Here is a 22056-nt window from a genome sequence, read left to right as displayed (position 1 = left end):
ATGTTTCATTGTTTTTACTTTATGGCCATTTCATACTTTTGTCATTAGGGTTTTCATCTTTATGTTTAAGTACTAGCTTGATATCCCTGGTAATTATTTTTAAGACAGAATTTCCTCCAGTCTTCTTTATTTGAGCTTTTCAGCTACTGTAAATTAACTTCTGTATCCAAAGTTCCTTGGTGTCACAAATTCTTGAACATCTGAGAGATTTTTGCCGTATAATTTAAATTAATTTTTACTTTAATCCATTGCTAGATCAAGATTAAATTTTCTAAATCTGCCAAGTCATTAACATCTATCCAATTGCTTTTTTGGATCCAAACTTTTCCTGCTACTCTTTTCTCTTTTGTCCCTGAATTTGTGCTTTTATGGCCTTTATATGTCACTTTATTAGTTTTTTAGTAAAATGTCAAGAATGCACAAATGTTAATATGTATGTTCACTTAACCATCTTTCTGGCATATTTTTGTTCCAAAAAATATTAATTAAAGATAGTAGCATGGTTAATAACAAAGAATTTTTATAAATGTACATTACTATAAAATATGAGCAATTAAGGTTAACCAGTGATTGAATACATGAATTTCCTTTTTGAAACTGACTTTTTAAAAATCAACCACCTACGAACAGAAGAATCCAAAAACAGTATCATACTACAAAAAAAGAATAAAGTCTAGAATGGGAGGAACATACTGCTACACAGCTTCTTAGGATTCTTTTAGTTAATTCTCAACACACAGACATATACAAAATAGAATAAAACCAACAAAAGAAATCAAAAAGAAAGTAGATAGATGGAAATATAATTTAAAGAAAAAGAAAAATCAATGAGATGGGAAGCAAGATAGAAGCAGAAATAATATGTAAATCAAACCTTTTTTCTTTGAAATAAATAAAATAGATCAAATAATAACTAATCTAATCAAGGATAAAGTGCAGAAATGGTGAATAGATATAAGATGAAAAATGATAATCAGATGATAATTATTGAACCTAAAATTATTAATAGCAAAATATCAAAGATTAAATTTAAAAATTAATTATGCATGAAAATGACTAAACTATATTTCTATTATCTGCATAGATAATGATAGTGTGTAACCATCATTATATGAAAAATCAATCAAAAAGTATAAAGAAACAAATTTAGGAGAAGATACATTATATAGTACACCAGGAAATTTATGTCAGAAGTGTTATGCTATTCCTCTGATTATGTGATGTTGACAGTATTGTTTACTTTTAATGTATACAATTTCTTGTGATTCATTCTCTTTCTAAGTAAATATCTATTTTGTGCCAAATTTCATATTAATTTCTTATAAATGTTGCACAAATATGCATAGGCTCTAGGCCTCTCTAAACCTAATGGAATCTCTGAATAAGGGCTAACATTTATTAATAAATATATATAACAAGAAGTATCTAAGTCCTTTTACAACTCATTATCTCATTTATTATTTACAAGAGCCTATGTAAGACTCTAAATATCATTTGTCAAAGCTAATAAGTGGTAAAGTAGGATTAAGATCTTCCTGAATTCAGATACTTCACTTTTACCTATAGACTATGCAAGTTTATGCCTCTTCCAGCTTGGATATAAGGTCTCTGGTGAGTGCATTTCCTATTTTTTCAGTATTTTGTCCAAAAGATGAATTTAATGAAGGAGAAAGGGCCTATAAATATCCATACATCATATGGTAACCATATTATGCTTTTTTGTGTGAAATAATGCTTCCTTGTTATAATGTACAAATCTTTTTTTTTTGATGTTTCTTTGGAGTAGTTTAAATGATTTCTATTCCAGTGGTATAATATCACTAAGTTATTTCCACATCCAGATTTTGACAAGTGATTTGTTAATTATCTTTTCACATACTAACTTTATTCTGGTTTTTAATTATAAATATATGCATATTTTAATTTATTTGTCACTTAATGATCATTCTCATATGAAATAAACATAGTGCTCTTTAAGACACTGATTTATAAAACTGTGCAGGAAGGTGATAATTCAAGGTGTTTCTGTCAAAATATTTTAATTATTCACAGATTTATTTTGCAAAATTAATTCTGTAAAATTTTCTCTGAATTTCAGTAAGTCACAGTAACACTTGCTTGATATTTCAAAACAATTGCATATATTCTTCTTTATAATCTTCATTTGATGCCTTCATAGGCTTGATCTTGTTTTTAACTTTGCTTTTCAAAAATTTAGATTAATACTTCTTCTTAATGTCATATTAAAATCATACAGGTAGTCATTTCAGGGTTATGTCATGATTAAAGGAACTGGAAATTTTACTTACAGCCTATATACTATGTTTGCTCCTTTAAGAGGATATTGCTTCTACCTACCTTGTTTTTAGTCCATCTAAAATTTCTCTGTTCAGATGCATGCTGATATTAGTTGTTTTCTTGTAAAAGACTCCTCATTTCTAGATACCTGCTATATTTAATTTTTATTTTGCTTCTTCTGGAAAGAGTATTTTTTTCCATCTTTTAAAAATATTCTCTCTGAAAATAGAAAAATAGTGTTATTTTAGTTTTAGGTACTTTTTTATTTGATCCTGTAATTACAGTGATCTCATCAAGATGTGTTGCTTGTAGGGGTGTGGGGATATAGTTCAGTGGTTAAAAAAAGAAGTGTTACTTTTATCACTTAGGTGAACTATTTTATTTTTCTCTTTCATTTTTATGTACCTAAAAATTTCATATCTTTAGATACATCATGCAATATATCTTCATATTTAGCAGATTTTGTACTCTATTAAAAAGAGTATGAAATTTATTATTTTCTTTTTGAACAAGATTAACTGTGTATTTGTGTGTGTATGTGTGTCTTCAGTTATACAGGCTTAATGTGAATTAAAGCATAGCAGAAACTGCCTTGGAGAACAGTAGTTGAAGACTGTCTAATTTTGTTTTGTCTTATTTAATAGAATGTAAGGTATGTGTAGCAAATGGAGGTGATATGCCTTATGCTTTTAACACATACTTTATGTTGACACTACATACCAACTTATGAACTACAATAGTTAACAAGACAAAATGGAAAATAACATTTTATAAAATATTTCATAATTATAAACATTTAGTAATTTTCATCTAATATTTAGAAAAATGACTATGTGTGTCAATAATAGTAAACAGGCAAACCTAACAAGTATTTTGGTAAATGGGGTCTCTTGCAAGGTGTATTCTATAGAAAAATATTTACCTGGATTGTGTTTCTGTGAGAAATGAAACAAGTCGATAAGCAGTTTAAACTGAAAGTAAATCTCCAACATGAAACGGCTTGAGTGAATCTCTATGAAGCATATAAAAATAAAAATGCATCAGTTAAACTACTGCAAATAAGTGACAAAATATATTTTAATACATTATTTTACAAAAAATAAATTCTCATATAACATCTTGTTTTTGCTATTCTTTTTTCATTGACACTTGGTATAGGTAGAACAAGAATCACTTAACAATAGAGTCAAATTATAGTTCGACTTCTTTCTTCTTGTATCTGTTCTGTCCTCTGAAGTAAGAATTAGCATTGGTTTAGCTAAAAGAAATTGTAAAGTCTTCAATTATCCACTTAAATGTAATTTTTCAGAATAACACATAAACATTATCATAGCCATAATTTTCCATTGATTTTGCGTGGTCTAAGGACAATAGTTCCTCAAATTTTGTACTTTCTTAAATATCTTATGTTTATCTTGTTTGGCAGTAAGTTCTTGGTAAGGGATGTGTTCTCTTTAGTTGGTAGGCATCTTCCTGAACATTAATTATATCAATTTACCTTATAGCTTAGCTTTGAACAAGAAATTGGGAGAACTTCCAAAGGGAAAACATTTCAAGTTGATTTAAATAGCCTGGCATACCAAACTGTCTATTGCTTATTTTTCTTCCCAAATATCTCAGTTTATGACTCAGCTGCTCAAAATAATCTGCTTAATTAAATCAGTGTTCACATGGTACTGTATATATCCAAAGTGCATATGGAAAGAAGAAATAGAAGCAATATATTTCAAATGAAATGTTTTAAATAAAGTCCTATGCTAAATTTGACATGTTAAGTATTTAAATATGCCTTTCATACATTTCCTTAATTTTTAAAGGCCTCATTTTAACCCATAGATTATCATGTGATATTGTTAAGGGATAATTATACATTATTTTGTAATTAATTTGCAATTAATTTATTCTATTTGATATATTTACTATTACAGGAAGTATGTATTCTTTTCCTCATTTTTTTTGACTCAAAGTCAAATGATATGGATCTTGACCAAAAAATATATGGATAGAGAAGCTGAATATGGAAACTATTATGACACTATTTAATTCTATCTGGAAAATTCAATTAAGTATTTAGTTTTCAGGCATGCCAGATAGCCCTTTCCTAACTTAAATGGTCTTATTTCTTCACTTGATTGTTAAAATAACAAAACACATAGGTGACTTGAACATAAGTCCACATCAAGAAGATAGAATACAATACTTAACAAAATAGAAGAAAAGAAGAATAAATGCATATGGACTGAAACAAGAATCAATGGCTCTCAAAATTGCAACCAATATTGTTTCTGGCATTCACCATTTGTTAACTTGGACAATTGCCTTAATTCTCTAGTCCTTTGCATTTTCATTCATAAAATGGGCCAGTAAAATAAACTTCAAAGATTCATTTTATGGGCTCCAGACTTCATTACCCTACTGAACACTAGATATCTCCACTTGGTTGCCCATCATTACCAAAAATAAGCAAAATCACCAACACGTACCATCTTTCTCTGTGTCCTCTATTAATGTTTTTACAGATGGTAATATATAAACATATGTGAAAATATGAATATAATAGATATTTTATACAAATAAATACTTAAAATAATTAAAATTTTCTGTAATAGTAGACTGGCTTAATAAATTATAATATGGATCTTCAATAGTGTACTTTTACAGGCTTTAAACTGATATTGCATATCTCTATATTTACTGATATGTAAATGCATTCCTGAAAGACAGTTTTTTAAAAAAATCAATAAATGTTTCATCTAAATTTTCTTATCAATGCATTTTTACTACTGAAGGAAAGAAAAACACAAAGCTAATTAGTGTATGATAGAAGAAAATGAAAACAGTACAAATATATTTGAACTATTAAACATTCAATTTGTTTTTTTTAATGCAGCATCAGAGGATGTGGCATTTGAACTGGATTACTAGGTAGTCCTAAGGCTGTGAGGAAGCATTTACAGATGAGGGATCAGTCTGTTTGAAGGTTAATTAAAATAAAATGAATTGGGATGGTGGAAGTGGTACATGGAACATGTAAAACAAAGTGAGTTTGAGAAAATCAGTGAAGTCATGGAACAAATGTAACGTTACATGAAGGATTTTGTACTTCATTCTGCATGAAATTGGAAATCACTGAACATTTTACAGACAGTGAATGATATAATCTGAATGGATTTAAGACCAATAATTAGATCTAACATGGAAATATGTTGAAAGAAGAAAGTTTGATATGACCAAGTTTCTATCATTGTCATTATTGCTAAATACTTTCTAGTTAGATAACCATATGGATACCTGCAGTCAGAATATACTTATTTTTTCACAGGATTTACCCAAGACAATAATTCTATTATGTTTAAAACAATTTCACATTTTCTTCTTTTGATGTTTATAATACTCCATACTCACAGTTCCATTGCCTTTATAACACTTATTCCTCAAACACCTACATGAACATCTCTACTTCCCATGGAATGAGTTAGGATACTTTTCTTTTTCTTTTTTTTCTTTGGTGGGGGAGGGTGGGTGGGTCCCTCTGTTCTCATGATACATAGGTATGGTTTTTATCCTATATTTTCAAAGTGTCGAATACCATTTTTAAGTATATATCTCACAAGTGCATGTCTCTGGCAAAATTTTCACTCCAGTGTTCTACCTGACTGTATCACCTACTATCTTAAACTCAGTAGGCACAAACTGATTAAAATCATCATTTACCAGGAAATAAAATGTGTTGTTCATTCTTCCCTCATTTTGCTTAAATGTTGATACTGCGGACTCATTTTAAACTTAGATTATTCCATCACTCTATATATTAAAATCTACCTAAAGAAGTATTTATATCTTTCTGCACTTTTATATCATCATTTTTATTGCCTTAGTTTAAGTCTTTCTCATTTCCTAGTAAATGCATATAATAAATAATGTTATGAATAGCTATCTGGTTTCTATTATTTTTCCTAATCATTCCCCTCCAAAACACAAAGTGGTCATGAACTAAGAGATAATGCCACTCTGTATTTTAAAATTGTTTAATAATTTCTCACATTTTTAGGAAAATTTGAAATTTTATAATATAGCCTGTAAGACCCCTGCTTAACTGCACCTGTCTTTGAATTTCTAAGTGTTGAGCTATCTGAAGTTCCGTAAGGATGCTAGGCTCCTGGGTTACTTAGTAATTTTTTTTTTTCACACTATTCTCTTTCCAAAAATGCCTTCCTCTTGTGCTTGTTTAACAAAAGTCAAACCCATTTCTAATTTCTTTCATTTTCCCTGTGATGTGACATCTACCCAAGCCACTATTTATTATTTGTTCAGTTGTGTAAATCCCAATTCCTCATATCTACTTCAACCAGTATCATAATACACTACTATATTGATCTATCTTGTCATCTACTTGAGAGTAGGATTACACTTGATAGGGATTTGTTCCATTATCACTGCACACCCACATAGAAAATTTCCATATTCTATAACCCTTAACATACCATTTAATTTATCTACTATATTTATTTATTTCCTTACAGTGGAAGCCACCTCAGGCCAGGGATCTTTATCTATTTTGTTCACTGATGTGTTCCAAGAACTTAGGACAGTGACCATCACAGAATAGGCAATCAAATCCTTGATAAATGAATGAATGAATACAAGATAAATTATTGAGGTTTCTGTATTGACTCCAAATTAGCTTTTTATTAATTCATGGAGCCAGCAATTCTTGATAAATGCCAAAAACACAGTGAAGATATTTTTCTGCTATAAAAATGTATATTGATGCTGTGAACTGAATATTTGTGGATCCCTCCAAAGTCATATTTTGAATCAGTGAGATGGTATTTGAAGATGAGGGTCTTTGAGGGTAATAAGGGTTAGATAAATTCATTATACAGTAATATTGTCATGAAAGGATTAGTGCCCATGTAAGACGAGACACCAGAGAGCTCCTTTTCTCTCTCTCTCTCTCACTTCCTCCTCCAACCTCTTTCCCCACTTGCAGGCACCAAGGAAAGATCATATGAGGACACAGCAAGAAGGCAGCCATCTGCAAGCCTGGGAGAGAGCCCTCATAAGAAATCAAACTAGCTGGCAGTTTAGTCCTAGATTTCCCAACCTCCACACCTGTGAGAAAAAAGTTTTTATTTTTTAGGTCACTTAGTCAATGGTATTTTCTTATGGCAGCCCAAGCTGACTAAGACAATCAGTGTACCACTGGCATTTCCAAATCCAATGTGCCAAACTGATCGTATGGTTTTTGCCTAACATCTTTTGCATTCTTTAGCTTGGTGGATGGTACCATCATTTACCTAGTTAATCAGGTCAGAAAATGGAAATTAATTACTGACTGTTCTTTCAGCTTATCAACATTCCATCAGGCTCTACTTTCTGATTACTTGTTGGTTACAGATACTCAATTCCAACCGCACTAGCAATGATCATTTGTTTAAGGTTGACTTGTAGTTTTGGAATGTACATTACCTCTCCCATGGAAGTTCATTTCCTCATGTAGGTTTGTAATTTTTTAGCTAAAGCTTTTACAAGGAAGTCCTTCAGACACTTGGTTGTGAAAAATTCTTAACGACTGTTTTCCTTTGGCTTCAGTTAGAAGCACAGAAGTTTAACCAGAGATATGGTATTCTGTCAAGAAGGTATGTGTGTATGAATGTGGTTAGATTGCATAATTTTTTAAAATCTTGTACTCATTTATAGATAAATACTTACACTTTCATGCTTTGTTCCACCTCCCAGCAATTGAATAGAATAAAGAGTTATCATCCATTCCTGTCTGAATAATAACTCCAGACTCTAAATCCTGCATTCAGTTCCTAGACACCAATGGGTTATCTAGCTGTAGCTTGTCTTGCCACCTGGCTTTAATTTCTGAAATGTTTCTAATTTGTTTCTAGCTCAGATAAATATGTATGTTGTATTTTATTTGGGATGTGTGTGTATGAAGTGAAAAAAATACATTTTTTGTTAACTTTTGCTGCAGCACTAAACAGATGGTCTCTTTTTTTTTTTCTTGGCTAAATTATGCCAATTATTTCCTATATATTCTCTATTTAGAACTCCTACTTATTTGATCAATGTCATTTATGAATAAAGTCAATCCACTCTTACTTGCATGCAACAAGTCCCCTACTGTATGTATTATCCTTCAAAAACAGAAGGATTGAATACGAATACATGAGTCAGGAGTCATGCTGCATCACTTATTAACAAAAGGAATTTGACTTATTTTTTAAAGTTTTTATTCTATTGTCATAAGAAAAGTTAACATTAGCTTTACCTTCTTAACAAATGTTAAGGGTACAAAAATTATTGTTGACTATAGGTAGACCCTTGTACAGCAGCTCTCTGGAATGTATTCATCTTGCTTAACTGAAACTCCATGTCTGTTGATTAGTAACTCCCCATTTCTCCCTCCCCACCAGCCCTTATAACCACTATCCCACTCTTTGATTCTATGAATTTGACCATTTTAGATACTGCATGTAAATGAAATCACGTAGTATTTGTCTTTCAGTGACTGCCTTATTTCACTTAGCATAATGTTCTCTAGATTCATCCTTATTGCCATACATGGTAAGATCTGTTTTTCTTATTTAATTTCTTTCATCAGTGTTTTGTAGTTTTTAATTTACAAGTCTTTCACCACTTCAATTAAGTTTATTCATAAGTGTTTTATTCTTTTTGGTGATATTGTAAATGAGATTGTTTTCCTAATTATTTTTTCAGACAGTTTGTTGTCTGTGTATAGAAATACACCTGATTTATGTATATTGATTTTATATCCTGCAACTTTGCTGGATTTTTTAATTAGTTCTAACAGTTTTTTTAATGAAGTCTTTAGGATTTTTTATATGTATAATGGCTTGACCAATTTTCTTAACATCTTAGTTTCTTTATTGTTAAAATGGTAATGATTCAGGTTATCAATAATCTCATAGATTTTTTAAAAAATATTGAATGGGATAATGACTACAGTATGCTTAACTCAGTGCCTAACTCTTAGTAGTCAAAAATATTGGCAAATATTTTTATAGGCTTTTAAATATTTTTAATAGACAGATCAGTCCCATGTCTGTATTTCTAAATTCATACTCCACCAATTCTTTCCCAATGAAAACAAATTGAAAGGCAGTAAACAGAGAGTTGGTATGATTATATTTCTATTTTACTAAGATCATTTTAGCTCTAATAATAGGAATGGATGAAGTGGGATCTGGATTTGAGTGCATGTGGAGATATTAGTAGGAAAGCAATAGTAGCAATCTTAATGGGAGAGGATGAAAATCTGAAATATGGAAGTGCATCAGAGATTAAGAAAGATGAGTATGTTTAATAAGTATTTATGTGTTTCAATATATAAGTTTGGTGAATGATCAGGTATAGAAAGACACAGAATTAGGAGATGTGAACAGTAACATCTCTATAAATGCTCTCTGCAATAGGATGATCAATTAAGACCTTGACTGAAGAATGCTAGTATAAATCAACTTTCTAGAGAAATATTCTTTTCTATTTATTTTTAGTTTTCAAAACGACTTTGAGTTGCTTTGAATATCTATATAACAATATTGCCTAATTATTTGGAAATATTGGAGTAGAGCTTGGAGGAGTGATATATACTGAAATTCATATCCAGGTCCATCATAAATAAAGAAAGATTAATTGTAGGCATATGTGGATAAGATTTCCAAGAGAAAAGATATACAATAAGAAACAAAGCAGGCCAACATTTGAGAAAACCCATTATTTAGTGACTGACACAGAATCAGTCTAGATACAAGGGGACTGACAAATAATGGAAAGAGAGAAAGAAAAAAATAATATTATAATTATGGTTAACTTTCAGTGAGCAATTTGTCAATGATAAGCATTTTATGGTTTTTATCTCATTAATGTATTTTAATCTCATTAATCTGTAACAAAACTTGAAGCAGCAGCTCCTATTATATAAAATGAATCTTCTCTTTGATAATAATGACATTGTGGTTTAAAGAGATTAAAAAAAATACCTTAGGTCATTGTGTTCATAAATGCCAGATGCTGAACTCTAAAGATGACCTCTGAAAACAAAGACCAAGTTCACTGTAATAATTTTGAATCATCAGAAGATAATATGATATAAATAGAATTAAATAGGTATATTAAAGTTACTTATTACATCTTACTTTTTACTCTTATTTTTAAATTAAATCACAGCCTACTCAATAAAAATAACCACATCCTTATCATTTTATTTTAACATTGTTTATATCCAAATACTTAAAGGAATCAATTGAAATATAAGTAGGCCAATAAAATGAATCAAATTCAACAAGACAAGTTATAGCTTAGTGTTTAACATTTTCTTAATTGTTGACATAATTAAGTGAGCAGAACCATTAAAGTCACTATTTTGTAAGTTGTGATATAAGAGATAAAAATAAAATACTCTTTTCCTAATTAAATGACTATAAAGTGCCAATTCATTCTTTATTGGAGCAATTTAATACAAAGAAGCAGTCAGCATTCTTTTTAAGCAAGCATGCCTCATTCTTTTTCTATTTTGGTTTTATAACCTCAGGACTTGAGTAATTATAGGAACTAAGGAACTAAAGAATGTAAAATGGATTTATAAAATCTACGTGCAAAAGGAGAAATTTCTAGGGGGATCTTGATGCAAAATAGTATGTATTCTTGATTTTATATTTCTATCTGTGGGGAGAAACACATGGAAAATTGTTGTGGAAGAAAAGTATAGCAGATTCTAAACAGCCTGACATAGAATCTAGGCAGAAAACTATCATATTCTTATTTATATTACCCAAACCACTTCTTGTTTCCCTAAATCTTTATTATCATCATGGCTTCTGACCAGACACTGAGAATAAATCAGCACTTTTCTTTCCTCCACAAAGATGAATATACTTGGTAGCAAACAAAGATAATTTAGCAATAAAGAATGTCTTAAATTGAAAAAAAAATTAATGTTGTACTTAGGAGAAAGGACAATATAGATATAGTTGCCTACGTTCAGTAAAATCAGATCTAATGTAGCCCTTTTATTCAAAAGGCACCTCTTCACAGTAACCTCATTATGATTACATGGTTATACAGGTCTTTTTCCACCTCCCATTCTCACTGCACAACCCCTGCTTATCAGGGGAAATTGTTTTGATTCTTAGATGAAGATCTGAATGCAGGGCAAAAGTAGCTTTTTATTAAAATTTTCCCCCCAAATTGAGACTACTAAGGGGAACCTATTGTCTTCTATGGGTTTAATTAAGTTCTTAGAATTCAAAATCCTTCACCTTGTCATATGTCTTCCCTGAGTTTATGAACCAAGAATGAATCATATGAAAGACTCATATAAATTAATATGAAAATTTCAAACAACCTGTGAGAAAAATGGAAATAATGTCCAGGGAAGTTTATTGCAGAAAAAATGTTCAGGGTTTTTATTGGAGACTTATCATATATAGTCATTCTCTGCCTACTGTATGCCAGGAATTCTAGTCCCTCCTAAGGAAAGGTGTTCAGCATAAACCGTATTATTTTCACACAAAGTTTAGACATAGTGAACCATTCTTGAGGAATAATTGTAGAATGAAACATCCTACAGGCTAATTAATGGATGTTACCACACACCAATAAAAAACAACTCGGAGTGATGTCAGCAAGCTGGCAGAATAGAAAGCCCCCGATCTCTTTCCCTCAGAGACACTGCTGACACAGTGACATAAACATATAGTTCGCGAATTATGTTGATGGTACCTGCTTCCTGAAATGATTCTTTCTCTTCTGTTTGGCACCCCAGCCTCTAACAGATTGTGACATTTTTAAACTTAATTTCTGACTGAGATTATTTTGAATTTACCTCGTTACTGTGAATTTGGACCACAAACCTGGTTGAGGCTACACTAGTCACTACAACTTCTCAGACATTATTTTTGTTTTTTGCGCCTCCTGTGCTTTATGTTAAAATATGAAATTTCTCTCAGGTTACTGGGCCCAAAGGAATAGGGAATGTTTACCTCTTGTTTACCCTTAAACTGAGGATTTAGCCCCTTGGTCCCTGTTTTACTGAGGAAGAGTTCACATTTAATTCTCTGCTCTTGGTGGCCAAAGGTTGTGTCCTTTGTTTCCAGTGTAAAGCTCAAGTCAGCCTGGCAAATCAGCTTTAGGGTTCAATCTGTATGTTCATGTCTTCTTTCCTTCTATTTCTGAAATATTGATTAATCTACTTAGTTTACCAGCCCTTTAATGCAAATGTTATCTTTTGTTGTTGTTGTTGATTTGTTTTGTGTGTGTGTTTATGCTTGTAAAAATTTATCTAGCAGTCTTAGTTGTTTTCAGTGGGAACATACATGTATCTGCCTGAGTATTCATGTTAGAGAAATGGCTCAATTCCTGTGACATTTATCCTTGTTCATTACCTGTGTATGCATTTATATTTGATATAAAACATAAAGCTCAAAAAGTTGCCCTGCCTCAGTATTAAATGCATACCTAAGCTTGTGGTTTCTAAATTTCAAACCACTATTTTTAAGAACAATAACAAAAGAAAATGACTGTGTTATTTAAATTTATATCTCCAATGACAAACGAAGCATCTAGAATAAGATGAGAAAAGGTTAAGAATTCAGTCTGCAGGCTAGCTGAGTAATCTTGGACAAATTACTTTCATTTTAAAATATTCAAATTCTTTTCACTAAAACAGAGAAGCTCCTCCCTTGCCCCAGCATTCTGAGTGCTTCTGCATTATCTCTTACTGCTTACTTCTCCATCATGCTGGTCTTCTTACCAGTCACCAACACATCAGGTAAACTGGAGGTCCCCAAGTCTTTGAAAAGGGTAGTTCAAGACATATAGGTGCCCAGGAGAGCTCTATGAGCAGAGGGTGCTTTTCCTCAGAAGTGGGAGCAGGAGAATGTTTCCTGCTTTTTGACACCCTTGCCCTTTCTGTAAACCACTGCTCACCTTTACACTGCAGTAACTTCTGCCATCCTCACCTGTCATCCAAATATCAATAGAGCTCATTCTATCAACTCCTTTCCTCCCCCTAAGTGCTGCCATGATCAGTCTATTTAAAATTCCAGCCATCTCCCAGGAAACTTCTAATCTCTTTACGCCTTTGCAATTTTATATTATTTTTAGAAACAATAGAAATTTTATGTTTTGTATGTTTAACACTTACTTTTCATTATGCCCACTTGTTTTGCTTCCTCATGGAATGAGAAATCGAAGGCAACAAGTTTTCCCTTTCTGTTTTGTTTACTGTTGTTTTCAAATATCTAGAAATATATTCTGCATATGATCAGTGCACAGTTTAAGCTATTTCTAACTCACCAGATATTAAACAAATTAATTAATTAGATAATATTAAAATAGCATGCGCATATTGTCAAAGAAAATTAAATCAAGCCATAAAACAATAGATTTTATTTATATAATGATAGGGGGATGTATATTTTTGAGCACTTTTCAAGGGAGGTATATGCTGATTTAATCTGATTATTAAAATGGTTCATAATCAAAACTCTCACCCTCAACTCCTACACTTATCATTATCTTAATGTCAACTTGAAATGAATGAAATTTTCATCTTCAAGTCTTGGTTATGACTTCAAATTTTTATCAAAACATGCCATTTAATAATTCCTTCAGCATTGAAATCACTTTCATAGTGATCCTTTTTATTTCTACTTTAAGAAAAGATTGTAAGATAGGCTTTATTATCTTTTACTGCTTTGAAGACAGAGATTCAGGAAGTTTAAATAATATTCTATTAGGAGTATAACTATTAAATATTTGGCAAAGGCATGAAAAGAATGTAGTTTTTCTAAATACAAGTATAATATTGTACATTACAGCTTAATGATTTCTTTTGACATTTTCAAGCATTAAATATTAGAATATAAAGCATTTAAGTAGGCAGATGTAATTTTAAAACAATTCATTTTCCCATATACTCAAAAATACTCATGTCTAATCTTACGTATTATATTTAATTTTACCCAAGCATTTTCTGCATAACTAAATTTAGTTTATATTTATGTATATTTTTAAAATCTTACTTATCTATAATGTAATTCTTCAGTTTTGTTGTACTTAGCTTAGACTGCATGTAACAATAACAATACATGATGTTTAGTGGATATATTGTAAAATTCTATGTATAGAGGTAAAAATATGCCTGTGTGATAGTTAGCAGGCAGCTTATGAGTGGGACATAGTAGATACCAGTTGATCTTGCTTGTGGGGAAATGCTACTCTTTGTTGGGTAACAGCTTCTCACATTGCCATTAGGAAAAAATATCTCACTTCCCATTTAATCTGTTTCTGATGGGACTTAATCAGTGATAGGGAAGAAATTTTAATTTCAGCCAGACTAATATTACTCCTGAGAATTGAATCTCTGTAAAATATATTATGGACAGAAAGAAGTTGGTACTGTAGTTTTTTGTTGGAGTGTATGTGTATGTTTGTTTGTGTGTGTGTGTGTGTGTGTGTGTGTGTGTGTGTGTGATTTCTGCTATCAGTTTAAAAATAACAAACCATGGGGCCCTACCGTGACATTACAGGAGTTACCCTATTTCATACATTTGTCCATTTTTCCATCAATTCTATGAACTGCCCTATATCCACCTAATAATTTCATTTTGTTTAAGCTTCCTAAGGTAGTGTGTATTATAACCAATGGGCTCAGACAAGTGAATATCTATATTCATGTCTATATTTTCTTATAACTTTAATTATTCCTATTACCTTTATATACATGAAAGTTATAATATCTTTTTATTCTTAAAGTGGCTTCAAATATAAAATACTTAACTGGCACTTTTTAATTATAGGTACAAAAGGCAAATAGTTATGCAACTCTGACCTGGCTTTAGAAGTGCTTACAATTGTTATTTATTTATTTATTTATTTATTTATTTATTTATTATGTATGTATGTATGTATGTATTTAGTTAGTTAATTTTTACTGTTTCTATTTTTTATGTGGTGAATACAGTCATGATTAGTCTGAATTCATGAATGTACAGTCCTTACTGCGACTTGAAGTCGGTTCTAGGCTATACTTCTAGATGAACATACAGGAATATCGAAGGCTTACAGAAAGGGCAGGAATGCCTAGAACATGGCAAATTCTCCTTTATCTATTTCTGCCTTTCTGATAAAAGGTATCCTTAGCTCTTAGAGATCTCTTCGAAACCTGAATGCACTGACTTAATCTTTTCAAAGATTATTATTTAAAATCAGGCCCTCCAGTCTAAAACATACTAGGAAAAAAGAGAGAGAAGGGAAGGAAGGAAGGAGGGAAGAAGGAAGAGGGATAAAAGAAGAAAAAGATGGAACATATTTCTGCTTGATAAAAGCCCAATGTCAATATTTCACAAGACCTGGTTAGAAAAACAACATACAAATACAAAGACTTCCCTTGATTTTCCTGGTTATAAGTGAAGGAAATTTCCTAAGGTGACAGACTGAGTTTATTTTGATAGTATTGATTTTAAAAGAAGCAGCAGAGTTGCCAGGCAAAGAGCAGTCATTAGTTCCCAGCAAATCACAGTGCATCGACCAGAAAGAAAGTAATGTCAACTTCTCATGTCATCAGCTACTGGCACACAAATGGAAGTTTCCTCTTCCCGGAGTCATGTCTCACAAAGAGATCTTCAGAAAGGTTCATTTTGGCACAGTTTCCTAAGAAATTGCACAGTCTTTGGGTTCCTCTTTTTAGGCAAAATTAACTATGTGCTGCATTCTCTTTTTCTCATAATGTGCTTTTGTATCAAAATTATCAAATTGCCAAAGAAAGACAATTGGAATAGAAGAGATTAAAACATACATAAAAAAAATGCAATTGGTAGCACAGCCATATAGTTGAATAGAAGTTTATCTTTAGAAATGTTGCATATGTTTTGTTAATTACACAAGTTAATAATATAATAAAAATTGTATATATTTGAAAAAAGGTAACATTTTTAATCCATTCCTTTGTAGTACAAATGATTTGTCTCCTTCACATAAATGGGAATTGTTAAAACCAATAATTGACTGAATAATTTATGAAACTCTCCTTGAGGACAAAACGAGTAACTATATTTTATGATTTGCGTATATATATATATATATATATATATATATATATATATGTTGGGATTACTACACTGTTGTTCAGCCCTTGTTATAGTTTTCATCCTACAACCATGTATAATAGTTCATTAGAATTCCATCTTGATCTAGGAAGTACTGAATATATTCTTATTTCACAATAAGCTCTCCCTGGTTTTTATTTTTACCTTTTTATATAAATAAACGGTAACTAAAAATCATTTTCACTTTCATGATTATAAAAATTAATTTGAAGTTGGTTATGTGAAAAAGAGAATGATCTTCAAGTTCACACATACAAATCTAATAGTCATCTTATGGATTTCAAAATACTAGCAAATGCATAAGGATTTTATTTAAAATTTAAAAAGGGAACTAAACATATATTTTACTGATTTGTATACATATTAACATTTAATAAAATAAAGTCTTTCACATTTTAAAAATATTTAAATGGCAAGTTTTGTTATTCTGTCTGACTTTTAATTGTTATATTATGTCTTGAAAATTATGTCAGTTTTGTTCAGAGAAGTCCAGGTAATGTAAGTTGGTGAATAATGAGAAGTAGTACACAGCCTGGAGTCAAACTAGACAGGTTCAAACACTTTCTGGCATGTGCTGGCTCAGTGTCTATGGGGAGTTAATAACCCCTCATCAGGGAGTTTCCTCCTCAGTAAAATGGAATGGTAACAATCCCTGCCTCTCAGTTATGTTGTGACGATTTTTAAAAGCCATAAATGTAGACAAAAACAGTGTCTATCATTAGTAAATATTATATGTGTTTTTGGTTATTTTTATTATGTTCTTAGAAATCATTAGATTTTGAGAGATAATGGATTCATTTACAAATGTTATCTCTTATAGCAATATAATGTGGAATATTTTTCAACAAACCCGCCATCTCTAGTTTTCAAAGGAATATAATAAATATCCAGGCATAATTTTTTTTCCAATGATAAAGAGAAAATACATTTTTAAGTAGCATTTGTGGGAGACTCAATATTAAAAAGACTGTTTTCTGTGTATATTTTCTTATTCAAAGTCGCTGAACATTTGTGAATTTTGCACATAATGTTTCATTAGTATAATTTAGTTTTAGTGTACTAAGCCTGAAATTTAAGAAAATGACAAAGAAAGAGAGAAATAAGAGCCTCTTAGATAAATGAAAGACAGGAAATATTTCTATTAAAGAAATATTCGTCTGGAGAACAATACTGTTACCATAAAGTGGAGGAGTAGTCTGCCATGCCTAACTGCCTTCCTGTCTGTATCAGCAATGTTTGGAGCTCAAACAGAGAACAAGGCAGACACTCAGTAGTATAACCTAAGAGCATTGGAAGACAAATAAGATATAAACTTAAGCACTGGAGATGAAATGTTAAAAATAGGAGAGAAGGGAGAAGTCTTTTCAAAAATTAGGACGCTCCCAGGGGATTTTGATGCCTTCCTCTAAAGTCAAGTATATATTTAGAACAATAACCTAATCTGATGATGAATTAAGATAAATAGCCTGGTTAATCTGTAGCTAGGAAACATATTGGAAGGTATGAAAATATGCAGGCTGTGGAGTTCTGTAAAAGCTGGCAGCTTCAGGCTCTGTAAAGTGAAAAAGCATATCCCTTGCCTGTACATGACCTCCCAAAATCTAAACTAAGTCCAAACTAAGAGCTAGAAACAGAAATTTTAAAATAAGAGCCAAATAAAAACAAATTTTCCTTGGAATTTTAAGAATGGATATAATTTGGTAGTGTTGAAAAATGGTGTGATTATATGTGTGTATTTGTGTACATGTATGTGTTGGTATACATGTTTTATATTAGCATGAGTTTGCTTGCATTTAGAGTTGGACAATAATATAAATACAATGTTTTATAAAATATCATTTAAGAAATACTAAATATTCAATAATTGAACATATGGGAAAGTTAGGTTATCCTGGAAAATATATTTTAGATCATGTATTAAAGAAAAGTTTATTTAATCAAGAAACTGACTCATAAAGTTATAAAGGTCTTACTTAATAAGTGAAGGTAAGACATGATCATGTCTCTGAATACTGAAGCTCCTGGTAAGATTGAAGGTGTTTGATTAATAGTTTTATTTTCCTTGCTGTTTAGTCATTTCTCTTTCACAGGGCAACCTCTGTTTTCAGACTTGTTTGGGGTTATAGTTTCATTAGAAAGGAGTTGTTCTCAATTTGTTCTTTCTTGCCCAGGTATGACCCTTGTTGATGTAGTTTGGAAACCTAATTCCTGTACAGCAATGGATGAGTCAAGGGTCAAACATGGAAAGCATGCCAATAGTCCTTCTGTTGCAGTTACAATTCACTTCAAGGAGAAAGAGCAAAGGTCAGGGCAGAATGTGGATCCAGGAATTTTAATAGAAAAACTATATTAACCATTTGAATTGGTAGTGTTATATGAGATAGGTCAGTTTTTTTTTTTCAAGTAGAACAAAAGTAAAATTGAGATATTTGATACCTCAACAGATGCGTATTGTTATGAAACAAGCTATGCATATGGGAATGTGTGAAGTGTATTTCTTTGGTAATCTTTACCAAAGAAGTATTTGACATCATACTAGGATAATGTGTCATTTAGTGCTTTAAAATAAGTTCAGGAAAATTTTGTTCTGTAAGTGAAATATTGATCAGCAATGACAAATGTGGATTCCTTAGCCTACTTAAAATTTCTTTGTCATAAAAAATAGCTGATATAACAAGTCAAGTATATTCCAAAGACACAGAATAATTATTATATAAGATAAAATAACTTTATAACTTTATTTTATATTGTTTTCAGTTTTATCCTTTTAATGGAAAACAATTGTCATTTACAATAATCACTTCCTTGCTATTGTGCCAATCTATAAACACATTATAGTTTAAAAGGTGAAAGTAGGGAGATTTGATCAATTACAATGTCCACTTAAGAATGAAAAAACTACATATGCTTATAATGTTTAAAAATTTTAAATATATATCTCAATATTTAATCTTATTAAATCTAATATTTAAAGAGGTAATTTTTGTATAGTGATTTTGGTAAAATAATTTTCTCTTAAATATTTGCTGAAATTAGCTTATAAAACTGACCTGAACATGGTATATACTTTGTAGAGCTTTTTTTGACTTTTTTGGACAATGATTTGATTATTTATAATATTTCTTTATTTTTCAATATATATTAAAAGCTATGATTTCCTAAAATTGTTTTGAAATGTTTGTTTGAAAGTAATAAGATGTTTTATTATATTTTCTAGTTTTTATTATCTGCATAGTCTGTCCTTATAAACATTTTTTCTAGTAATATTTAATGTGCTACTCCTTAAAATTTCTGATTACCTAGCAATTTAGCCTCTCTCCAAATGTGTCTTAGAACCTCTAAGTTTAGACATTCAAAAACACAGTATTCTAGAAAATATTTAGATTTTTGCCATTCAAACTGAGAAAAAATATTTTTTAAATGTTGCACTGCATGAAATTGTACTTGACATTGTTTGTCTTTTCCTATGCTGATAAGACATTTATATTTTCCTTTCTGTGCATTCTAGTGTGTACATGCCATTTACTTATACTTTTTTTTTTATAATTGGCACACTACAAGTTTTACACTTAATGAAAACAACCTTTTTATTGTATATACTATAAATATAATTTTAAAATTCTTCATTACACTTAAATTATGCAGTGATTGTCCAAACAATATTACTTATTACTTTGAAGAAGACAAATCATTAATTTACTATCTAAAGAATTTACATATTTTCTGTAAATTATCTAAATTCTTGGAATTTCTTTTGAGAAGGTCCATTATCTTTAATACACTCTTCAATTCATTTGTTTCACTTTAGTCAAATTCTTTTAAATTATACTAGTAAGAATGAATTACCTCCATGCCTGGAAGGTCTAAGTCCCTTTGGCACAGTCAAGCAGTTTTGATTTACAACCTAGGTAAACCTCAACTTCTGGCCACAATGCTACACATCAATCTCAACTTTAAAGTCTTGAAGGAAACAGACTCTGGGCCAATTTACAGTCCAGATCTAGTGCTAACCTCTTTTCTCACAGTGCTGCTTTGTTTGAGCCTATCAAAACACGAAAGATTCTTTTTGATAATGTACATTATTTGTGTGTGTATAGGTGACAAATTATCAGGGTACATCTACAAAGTGCCTATAAGAAGAAATTATTTTGACTATTTAGTTCTTTGTATTTTACCTCAGTTGAGAGCTATTGAAATTAAATTATGATAGAGATTTTATATAAATACACATCAATATGCAATTAATTTAAACATGATTATCAAACCAAAAAATAGCTATTCTACAGGAATCTGATTTCATTTTCTCTTTTTTAAAAGAAATGACCTGCTAGAAATTTTTACCCAGGAGAAAAATTGTATTTTTAAATTTATTTCAACTACGCAATATGTATTTATGGTATTTCTTAGAATAAAAGGTCTATTGAAATATAATAGCATGTACACAAAACTGTGAGTAAAAGGAAGCATTTCACTAGACAAAGATATCATGTAAACAGCTCACATAAAGCGGCTCCAATGACAAAATAGAGTTTGAACAGTTAATAAAACACAAGGTTGAAAAATAAAACCCATGAAAACATACATAGTGAAGAGAATTGCTCCCACAGCTGTCTATTCACACCACTTTTCTAGAAAGGTAACCACATTTCTTTACGTTTTTCTTAAGTGTTTTTACGCAAATATATGAACACACATACACTTTCTCCTTTCATATATTGAATGCAATTATTTTGTTACGCATCTTAATTTTTTAACAATGTATCTTAGAAAGTTGGAGAAGGAGGAAAATTATTTTGTGAGTTTTTATTGCTCTAAGTAGTGTGATACTGTGATATTGGTCACTTTCTTGTCTCGGGGCTTTTCTACTTTTCTTTAGTTATAGAGATTGTCTTATCTTTGCAGATAAACAAAGTACACCGTATACTATATCTGCATAAACATATGTACGTATGTGTGCTTGCTGTATGTTTAGTAATGAAGAGTGTTTATGTTTCCAATAAGTTCTACAAACTGGTATCTGCTCAATATGTTACTTAATAAAGTAAAAAGTGCTTTTTACATTCTATTTAAAATTTGAACAGGATCAGTAGATTAACCATATAAACTCTAAATCATTTAAAAACAGACTGCTAAATGTTCATGATTAGTAGGTAAATATCTAGCATATATTTATGCACCTATAAACTGATATGTGTGTTTATCAAAAATCATTTGTCTTTCATTCCAAGTTTGTTTATGCCAGTTGCATGTGATAATTTAATTATAAAATATTAATATGAATTTCACAGTATATTGCCAGAAAAAAATATGTATTTTGGAAATACATGATAAAGTCCTATCATAAAATACACTGAAAAAACAAAGATAATTTGTATATGTATCTGTATTAAGTAAAATATTTTAGATTTATATTTTAAGTGAAAATATTTGGATTTTTTAAAACTAAATTTCTCCATTCTGCACTTTAAACTATATTTTCAATCAGCAAATGAAAGTAGTCCCAAATCCTTTGAACAAAACAGTGTCCAGTATAGAAAGAAAAATTACTTAATGGCTTCTTTTCTTTCTGATCTGAGGTTTTTTTTTTTTCTTCCCTATTGAAACTAATCCTTTT

Source organism: Camelus ferus, chromosome 14 (genome assembly GCF_009834535.1).
Source record: "Camelus ferus isolate YT-003-E chromosome 14, BCGSAC_Cfer_1.0, whole genome shotgun sequence".
Lineage (NCBI taxonomy): Eukaryota > Metazoa > Chordata > Mammalia > Artiodactyla > Camelidae > Camelus > Camelus ferus.
This window is presented reverse-complemented; position numbering follows the sequence as displayed.